Below are 10,570 nucleotides of genomic sequence, written 5' to 3' on the forward strand. Positions count from 1 at the left end.
GCGTAGATAATTTTTGGGCCAAACTAATTTGGTTAGAAATTAGGCTTGAAAAGCTTTTCAACTATTCAAACCAAGTAAAAATCAGAGTTTAGGTATGTCCATGACAAAGCCGCAAAGTTTGGTCGCTTTTGAAATTTAAAGATGCACCCGGGGTGCATTGAAGTGCGCCTGGGCACAATAAAGCTTCACAATTTGTCAAATTTTTCCGGACACTCCCGGACTTCGATTTTTGAAAAGTTTGAACCATTAGAAAGCTTGTAGAATCTACTTTCTAACCCAAGTATTTTGCATCTAAAATTACTTGAACATCAAAAGGATATGACCAATTTACCCTCGATGAACTGAAATATAAATTATTTCGGGAAAACGGTCGCATCCCCCTTATTTTAAATGTGACAAAGACCTATTATATATGGATAAAGAGTATTTTTAAAGTGCAAAAAGATAGTGGAATCCAAATATGAAAATAATAAAGTTTAGCTAGTGAAAAGTGGGTAGTAAGTACAACCACATTACAATGCATCGAGAATACTCTCTGCTCATGAATATATAAAAAAAAATTATATTCACAAGATTAAGATTCATCACTACATCAAAACCACCACATCTATCTAAAAGAATCATCAATCATTTAGAGATTGTGGTGCGAAAAATTTTAGAATTGAGAAAATTCTCAGTAACTTTCGGGCTTGGCTTTCGTTTCTAGATGGAGAAAATTTTCGTTAATTTTTTTGGGTGCTTCCATGGTGGCCATCATGGTTAAGGTGGTTGTGTGGTGATTTCAAAAATTCTTAAAAATACAAATCTTCATATTTCTCAAACTTCGTTAATGTAATAATTTCCTGATGATTTTTATGTTGGTGGTGGCAGAGGTGGTGGTGGTGGTCGTACGAATCATGATATGGTGAAGCGAAGAAACTTGAATTGAATACTCTCAGTCTTTTTGAATTAAGTATATTGTGAATGTTGTTTTGGGGTAGTGGTAGTTTTGAAGTGTTGACGATAAGCTTTAAGACTGAAAATACTCTAAATCCAAACAAATTAGGAAAAGTTCTCAACTTTTTAAAATTGTCAAATAGTCTACATGTGTTCTTTGTTAGTGGTGATTATGTCCCCGTAGTGAAGGCGGTAGATTTTAATATTGCAATCATTTTAAACTTATTTAGTCTGTTGGTTGGTGGTGAAATAAGGGTGGAAGTGGCGGTGAAGTGACGGTGGTGTAGTACTTGAGAGGTTGTTGTGGTGATAGTGTGTCAATTGATTGGGTGGATATGAAGTAAAAATACAGTGACGAACTTATATCGGTCTAGATGCTTATGACTGTAGAAGGGTTGGTATATGGGGATAGGGTTTTCCTCTCTTATGGTTTTCATGAGTCGTGAAGAAGAATGGGGGCAAGGCTTAGCAATGGCCATGTACAAAAGCTACTACTATAAATATTATGTCTGGCTTTCGATGGTTGCAGTGCCGCACCTTCAATTATGATGCCCTAATTCCGCAAAAATAAGGAAAGGATACATTTAATAAATTCGCCAACGGGCCTTTGGTCTTACGTTTGAGTAGTTGGACCTACATCGGGTCTATTTTCGTGTTCTTTTTTACTAACGCACTAAATTCTACGTGTGACCAAAAAATAAAATTAATGTATCCTTAGTCCTAATCTTTTTGTCCATGAATATCGTTTGGTGAGGTGCCCAACTATCAGTTGGATGGTCTTTTTATTGTTTTTGTAAGGGTTCGATTTGACAGGACGTTGGCCTGGGTTAGGGTTCTCCTTCAGCTGGTTCGTTCTCCTGCTTCTGGACCTGCAACAAGTTACTAGGGCTGGAGTAGCCCAGTGACCCTCCGACGATCAAGTCCGACCTCAGGGGAGAATATAGATCTAGGGTTAGGGAAGAATGACATACCTCTTTAGGTTAGAGTCCCTTCGTATTTATAGACCTAGGTTTGCTTGGCCTCCAAGCTAGCGCGTGAAGGGTATGCTCGGGTAACCGCCTCGGGTGACATCATAGATAACGCACCGGATAAGGCGATTACGGAGCACATGGCCAAGTCAACCCTTTGTGAGGATTATTCTCGATGCTGTGTCTTATCAGGGCTTGCTCGGGAGCCCTTGGTGCTGCGTTCCGGGGGTCAGTATGGAGCCCTCGGTGGTATGTCTCCGGGGTTGGTACGGAGCCCTCGGGTGCCGTCGGTAATATGTCTCCGAGGTCGGTACAGAGCCCTCGGTAATATGCTTCCGGAGTCGGTACGGAGCCCTCGGTGGTATGTCCCAGGGGTCGGTACGGAGCCCTCGGTAATATGCTTCCAGGGTCGGTATGGAGCTCGGTAATATGCCTCCAAGGTCGGTACGGAGCTCGGTGGTATGTCTTTGGAGTCAGTACGGAGCCCCATTTATTTGGGCCACTACAGTTTTGTTTTCTTTCTTTATTTCCCCTCATTGTACTTGTACCCTTGAGTTTATAAAAGTTTCGTTTGTGTAGAATAAATAAAAAATCGTTTGGTCTTTTATAGAAACTTACTGATATAGTCATCTCTTTGTTTTCATAGTTCGAGTGCGCTCCTGGCACATCAAAGATGTCTGTTTTGATGTAGTGCACCCTAAGCGCATTCAAGTTTCGCTCCAGACGCATCCTATTTTCTCACTTTTTGTAATGAGTCTCATTTGAATTGCGCTCCAGGCGCATCCTACTTTATCTTTTGATGTATTCGGTACAACTCAGGAATAATGATCAGTTGCGCCCTGGGCGCATTTAATGAAATTACTAGGGTCATTTTTCTTGCAAATTATGCTTATTGAGACTTCAATTTTGCCATTGCTTGAGACTTCTAAGCTTCTAATAGAACATTTAAACTTCGTGCAATTGGCGCCTGATACCTCCAACCATGGAAAACGACTTAATACATCAGAAATAAAAGATGGATTTTGACACTTATATATCAATATGCTCTTGTGTCCATTATTTTTTCTTGTAGGATAAACTCCACTTCTCTGCTTCTGCTAATTGAGGAGGAGTTTATCAAGATAAGGAAGTGGAAACTATCATTAATTCCGATAAATGGGACCATTAGGAGCCGAAACGAATCAAATTGGTTTACTTGGGCTTGCAAAGTTGTACAATTGAAGCCACAAAAGAGAAAGTGCGCGCCAAGAGAAGAACCAGTGCAAATGAAGAAGAAGTGGCCAGTGTAATGAGAACTGAATTAATCCTGCCAGACGGACCCTTCAATCTGTGCACAATCAGGTTCACAGGTTTTGCCATCAAACACCTTTTCATTCCTACGCTTCCACGTTCGCCACAAAATCATCATCAACAGAGTTAATTTGTAATCGATCCTCCTCGTTTGTTTCCTTCCATTGTCAATAACCTTACCGAACCATGCTAGAGTAGATGCTTGCCCATTCACGTTTGTTACATACCCCAACATAGATAATCGCCACATTATCTGGGCGACGAGACATTAATTCAAGAAACAAATGTTGGGAATGTTTCGCAATCAGCACTACACACAAGGCACAACAAAAATGAATTTGAACAATCCTTATAATATCTAAGGTTTGCATTTTACAATCTCCAACCAATTAGGGCTAAGAAACTCAGTCAAAATGAATTTGAAATAGTTGCTGCTGATGCGCCTTAGGAGCAAATAGAGTGCGCACCGTGTGCATTGAAATTTTCTCTTTTGAGGTAATGCGCCTAAGGCGCACTGGAATTGTGTCCTGGGCGCATCGTTATTTTCTCATTTGATTTTAGTTTCGCCCTGAACACATCTCATGAAATTACGTACGTCCTTCTTGTTAATACCAAAAATTGTCACACCCCATCCCGAAAAACACCATGCTAAATTATTTTCCAAATGGGGTGGACCCACACCTTGGCCTTGCTCAAACAGTAAATAAAAACACCAGCCAAGTGTCCAACTCATAAAAAAAAAAACTTAACTTGCATAAATACGGAAACAATTGTCATACAAAACGTGCCCACAGGTATTTACAACATATACAAGCTTCAAAAATAGGCACATAATCAAAAGAGTCAAAAAGCTAGACTTCTATAAACACAACTCCTGTCTAGACTCTGCAATGGACCCGCGTGCCGTCACGCACCTGAAAAGAAATCACTGTGGGGGTGTGAGCTATCAACACGCTCAGTGAATGTTCTTATTTTTAATAAGAGAAGCAATAAAGACAAGTGCTATCAAACAATTTAAACAAGAATATTCAGCCCGCAATAACGTTCCATTACGTAATATTCATACGCCACTAAGGCAATTTCCACATCAACGCCACTAAGGCAGTACTCTTTACGCCACTAAGGCAAGAGTCGTCACGCCACTAAGGCAATATTTATTCACTCTTGTTGTTCATAGTTTGGCTCTCAAGTTTACAAAATCCTAGTTCCGTCCTTGACCAACGGGCCGTTGGTCCAGCAACATTTGGAGGGGCCTAAGGGAACGGCTGGGGTGTGGTCTTACATTTGAGAAGTTGGACCTACGTATACATATACATCCGGTCTATTTTCATAATCTTTCTTACAAGTGCATTGAATTCTTCATATGACCAAAAAATAAAAATCGTTTGGTCTTTCAAAGAAACTTACAGATATAGCTGGTGATGCTTTAAAGGTCTTTTTATTTAAGTTGTGACATGTCAGTAGAAGTTTTCAGGAGTTGAAAAACTGCGCAAATAATTTTTGGGTCAAATTAATTTGGTTAGAAATTAGGCTTGAAAAGATTTTCAAAGGTTCAAACCACTTTAAAATCGGAGTTTAGGAGTGTCTGTGACAAGATTGCAAAGTTTTGTCGCTTTTGAAATCTAAAGGATGCGCCCGGGGCGTATTGAAGTGTGCCTAGGCGCATGGAATTGCGCTAGGGCACAATAAAGCTCCACAATTTGTCAAACTTTGTGGGTTTGTTCCGAACACTCTCAAACTTCGATTTTTGCAAAGTTTGAACCGTTAGAAAACTTGTGGAGTCTACTTTCTAACCCAAGTATTTTGAATCTAAAATTACTTGAACATCAAAAAGACATTACCAATTTACCCTCAATGAGTTGAAAAATAAATTATTTCGGCCAAACGCTCGCATCTCCCTTCTTTTAAATGGGATAAAAACCTATTATATATGGATAAAGAGGATTTTTAAAGTTCGAAAAGATAGTGGAATCCAAACATTAAAGTAATAAAGTTTAGTTCGTGAAAAGTGGGTAGTAAGTAGACAACTAAGAAGATCAATGGAGCACTACCACTCCACCACTAACAGTCACTATAACACAACCTCTCGACCACCTATACCACCATCACTTCACCATCTTTTAGTATTTTGAATACACTCTTTATTGATGTGAAATAGGTTTTAATCCGATTTAAAATTATTGTGATTCAAGGATTTTCTCAAAATAATTTATTTTTCGATGTATTGAGGGTAAAATCGTCATACATTTTGATGTATAAATAGTTTTTGGTCCAAACTAATTTGATAAGAAATTAGGCTTGAAAAGCTTTTCAATGGTTCAAACCATGTAAAAATCAGAGTACGGGATTGTCCGTGACATGACCGCAAAGTTTGGTCGATTTTGAAATTTGAAGATGCGCCCCGGGCACATGGAATTGCGCCTACGGCGCAATAAAGTTTCACAATTGATCAAACTTTGCGGGTTTGTCCCGAACACTCTCGAACCCCGATTTTTGCAAGATTTGAACTGTTGAAAAACTTGTGAAGTCTACTTTATAACCCAGTAGTTTAGATCCAAAATTATATAAACGTCAAAAAAATTATATGACCAATTACCCTCAGTTAGTTGAAAATTAAATCATATCTGTAAAGTACTCACATCTCCCTCATTTTAAATGAGATAAATACCTATTATACATGGATAACGAGGATTTTCAAAGTACTAAATGATAGTGAAATCCAAACATGAAAAAAAGTACTTTAGTTTGTGAAAAGTGCACAGTAAGCAGACCACTACCTATATAAATTAACGGAGCACTTCCACGTACCCGTCCACAGGGCAACGCTACATGTGCAGCTGTGGTGTCACTTGAGACAGTGGCCTCCAAATTCCACATTTTACAGAGTATAGTGACATACTCAGCAAAATATTTCAATTTAGAAACTCCAATAAAAATAACAAGTGATGTCAAAATTAGCAAGACTGGAAGAGATAAAGAATCAAATCAGCATTCGCCAGCTTTTCCTTCTATCTTGTACTCTTTTGAGCAATTTGTGAGATTATTCTTCATTTTTTCTGATTGATCATCATCTTCTGAGTGTTGCGGCTCAAAATCTCTCTCTCCCATATAGAAGCACTCCCGGGAACCATTTCCTCTTTTTTGGTACTTGTCTAAGTTTCCAAAATAGAACTCTGTATATGTTGCTTCCCCTCTCAGCTCTTCCTCTTTCCAATCGTAGCCAGTAGGTGTAACCAAACTTTCCTCATAGTTAATTGCATTGACATAGTAGTGATTACGTCGAATATTTGGAATTTCTCGAAGTAAATTGTCATCAAGATTGTATGCCCTTATACCATGACCGTAATGATCCGTGGAAACTTTCATAAGAGCTTCATCATCCTTTGCATAGCATAATGGCTCCAACGTATCATAATCCATTAATGTCAAATTCAATATGATAAATAGCAAAGTCCATGATTTTTTCATACCGTATTTCTTCATTGCCAATACCTCGATATTGTGGCATTCAAAATAATTAACTCGATTGTCATGGCGAACCATAGAAAGACATCCTTCCAAAACTCCCAATCCAAAAATCATGTCTCCCTCCTCCTTGTGCTTAGGCTCTGGCATCGGTACCTTTTTAAAGTTATTCAGATGTAGATTGAAGTAAAAAATCGTGTGCCCGTGAAGGAGGCGACGAGATTTTTCTTATAGCCATACCAATGCAGGTCCTGATTCCACTGAACCAACCACATAAGGGAATCCAACCATTCTCCAATCTTTGCTTTTGAAACTGCCAACGTTTACAAATTAACCACCATAATGTGGACTGTCATTAGAAAGCCCCACTAAAGCCTTGAACTCATCAGACAATGAGTAGCAAAGTCCGGAAACAACACGATACGATCTACTTGAATTACTATGTTTCGATGAAGTGTGGAAAGTCCTATGAACTTTCTGAAACTCTTATGGAATTGACGAATACCTTATAATTAGGGATATGCGTGTTGAACGGAACTTAGAATGTGTAGATGGGCGTAAAAACATATTTTACCCTTTTCGACTGCTATGATCTTTGAATCATTCTCCTTTGGACTAACTTTTCATAAACTAAACTTATCATTTTCATTGTTTGTTTTAGTTACCTTTTAATATTTTGAAAACCTTATTAATCGTTGTATAATTGGTCATGATCGATTAAAAATGGGAGAGATACGAGCGTTTTACCAGAATAAATAGTTTTTTTAACCCACAGAGAGTAAAATGGTGACATCTTTTGATGTATAAATATTTTTTGATCCAAACTACTTGGGTCGGAAAGTTCGTTGAACAAGCTTTCTAACGGTTCAAACCACGTGCAAAACGGAGTTCGGGAGTGTCCGGTGCAAGCCCGCGAAGTTTGACTTGTTGTGCAGCTTTGGGGATGCGCCCGGGCGCATTGAATTGCGCCTGGGGCACATGAACTTGCCCTGAGGCGCAATGAAGCTGCAAAACTGGTCAAACTTTGCGGACTTGCCCCGAACACTCCCAAACTCCGATTTCCGTATGATTTGAACCGTTAGAAAGCTTGTTCAATTTACTTTTTAACCCAAGTATTTTGGATACAAAAAATTTTGTACATTAAAAGACATGATTATTTTATTTTAAGTGGTTCAAAAAAAATTCATTTCGGTAAAATGTTCGCACGTCACTCATTTTAAATCTTATTGAGACCCATTATATATCAATAAATAGAATTTTTAAGGTACTAAAAGATGGTGAAATCCAACAACAAAGACATTTAAGTTTTGTTTATAATAAAGGGGTAGAAAGAAGGCTACCAAAAAAATCATTGGAGCCACTAGGCTAAAACACGTTCTAATTTTTATTCGGTACTCAAATACCTAGTTCTTATGTATTTCTTCGTTACTCAAGTGTTCTAGAGAGTACATAGTGCATCTACACTCCACCGAAGTGTGGGTGAAACCGAGAACACAACAAAACTTGGGAATGTTTCTAAAACGAGAACACCGAAAATGATTTGAGAATATTCTGTATATTTTAATCTAACTCAACAACATTACAACGCATCGAGAATATTCTCTGCTCATGAATTCAAAAAATTATTATATTCACAAGGTTAACATTCATCCTTACATCAAACCCACCGCATCTACCCAAAAGAATCATCAATCATTTAGAGATTGTGGTGCGAAAATTTTTTGAATTGAGAAAATTCTCAGTAACTTTCGGGCTTGGCTTTCTTTTCTAGATGAAGAAAATCCTCGTTTATTTTTTTTTGGAACTTCGATGGTGGCCATCATGGTAAAGGTGGTTGTGAGGTGATTTGAAAAATTCTTAAAAATACAGAACTTCATATTTCTTGAACTTCGTTAAAGTAAGAATTTCCCAATGATTTTTATGTTGGTGGTGGCAGAGGTGGTGGTGGTGGTCGTATGAATCGTGATATGGTGAAGTGAAGAAACTTGAATTGAATACTCTCAGTCTTCTTGAACTAAGTATATTGTGAATGTTGTTTTGGAGTGGTGGTAGTTTTGAAGTGTTGACGATGAGCTTTAAGACTGAAAATACTCTAAATACAAACAAAGTAGGAAAAGTTCTCAACTTTTTAAAATCGTCAAATAGTCAACATGTGTTCTTTGTTTGTGGTTATTATGTCTCTGTAGTGAAGGCGGTAGATTTTATTGCAATCATTTCAAACTTATTTAGTGTGTTGGGTGGTGGTTAAATAAGGGTGGAAGTGGCGGTGAAGTGACGATGGTGTTGTACTTAAAAGGTTGTTGTGGTGATAGTGTGTCAATTAATTGGGTGGAGATGAAGTAAAAATACAGTGATGAACTTATATCGGTCGAGGTGCTTGCGACTATACTGAAGGGATGAAAGGGCGGTTGTCAAATTCCGATAGTGGTGGTAGCGTGGTACTCAAAATGGTCAACTGACAGTGTTGGTCACGTAGACGATCAAATTTTGCTTCGTAAATGTACAAGTCTCACCTTTGGCAAATCCTTATGATGAAATAGTTTCTGACAATTTGATGATGTGTGGAAAGCCCTATGAACTTTTTGAAACTCTTATGGAATTGATGAATACCTTTTAATGAGGGACGTGCGGGTTGAATGGAACTTAGAATGTGTAGATGGGCACAGGAACGTATTTTAGCCTTTTTGACTCCGATGATCCTTGAATCGTCCTACTTTCGATCAACTTTTCATAAACTAAACTTATCATTTTCATTGTTTGTTTTAGTTCCCTTTTAATACTTTGAAAACCTAATTAATCATTGTATAATTAGTCATGATCGATTAAAAATGGGAGAGATGCAAGCGTTTTACCAAAATGAATCGTTTTTTTAACCCACTGAGAGTAAAATGCTGACGTCTTTTGATGTATAAATATTTTTTGATCTAAACTACTTGGATAAGATAGGTCATTGAACAAGCTTTCTAACGGTTCAAACTACGTGCAAAACGGAGTTCGGGAGTGTCCGGTGCAAGCTCGCGAAGTTTGACTTGTTGTGCAGCTTTGGGGATGCGCCCGGGCGCATTGAATTGCGCCTGGGGCACATGAACTTGCGCCTGAGGCGCAATGAAGCTGCAAAACTGGTCCAACTTTGCGGACTTGCCCCGAACACTCCCAAACTCCGATTTTCGCATGATTTGAACCGTTAGAAAGCTTGTTCAATTTACTTTTTAACCCAAGTATTTTGGATCCAAAAAATTTTGTACATTAAAAGATGTGATTATTTTATTCTAAGTGGTTCAAAAAAAATTCATTTCGGTAAAATACTCGCATGTCACTCATTTTAAATCATATCAAGACCCATTATATATCAATAAATAGAGTTTTTAAGGTACTGAAAGGTGGTGAAATCCAACTATAAAGACATTTAAGTTTTATTTATAATAAAGGGGTAGAAAATTGGCTACCAAAAAAAATCATTGGAGCCACTAGGCTAAAACACGTTCTAAGTTTCATTCGGTACTCAAATACTTAGTTCTTATGTTGTTCTTCATTACTCAAGTGTTTTGGAGAGTACATAGTGCATCTACACTCCACCAAAGTGTAGGTGAAACCGAGAACATAACATAACTTGAGAATGTTTCTAAAACCAGAACACCAAAAATGATTTAAGGATATTCTATATATTTTAATCTATCTCAATCACATTACAACACAACGAGAATATTCTCTGCTCATTAATATAAAAATTATTATATTCACAAGGTTAACATTCATCCTTACATCAAAACCACCACATCTATCTAAAAGAATCATCAATCATTTAGAGATTGCGCGAAAAAATTTTGAATTGAGAAAATTCTTTGTAACTTTCGGGCTTGGCTTTCTTCTCTACAGGGAGAAAATTTTCGTTCATTTTTTTGGGAGCTTCG

This window comes from Rhododendron vialii, chromosome 7a, assembly GCF_030253575.1.
Source record: "Rhododendron vialii isolate Sample 1 chromosome 7a, ASM3025357v1".
Classification (NCBI taxonomy): Eukaryota; Viridiplantae; Streptophyta; class Magnoliopsida; order Ericales; family Ericaceae; genus Rhododendron; species Rhododendron vialii.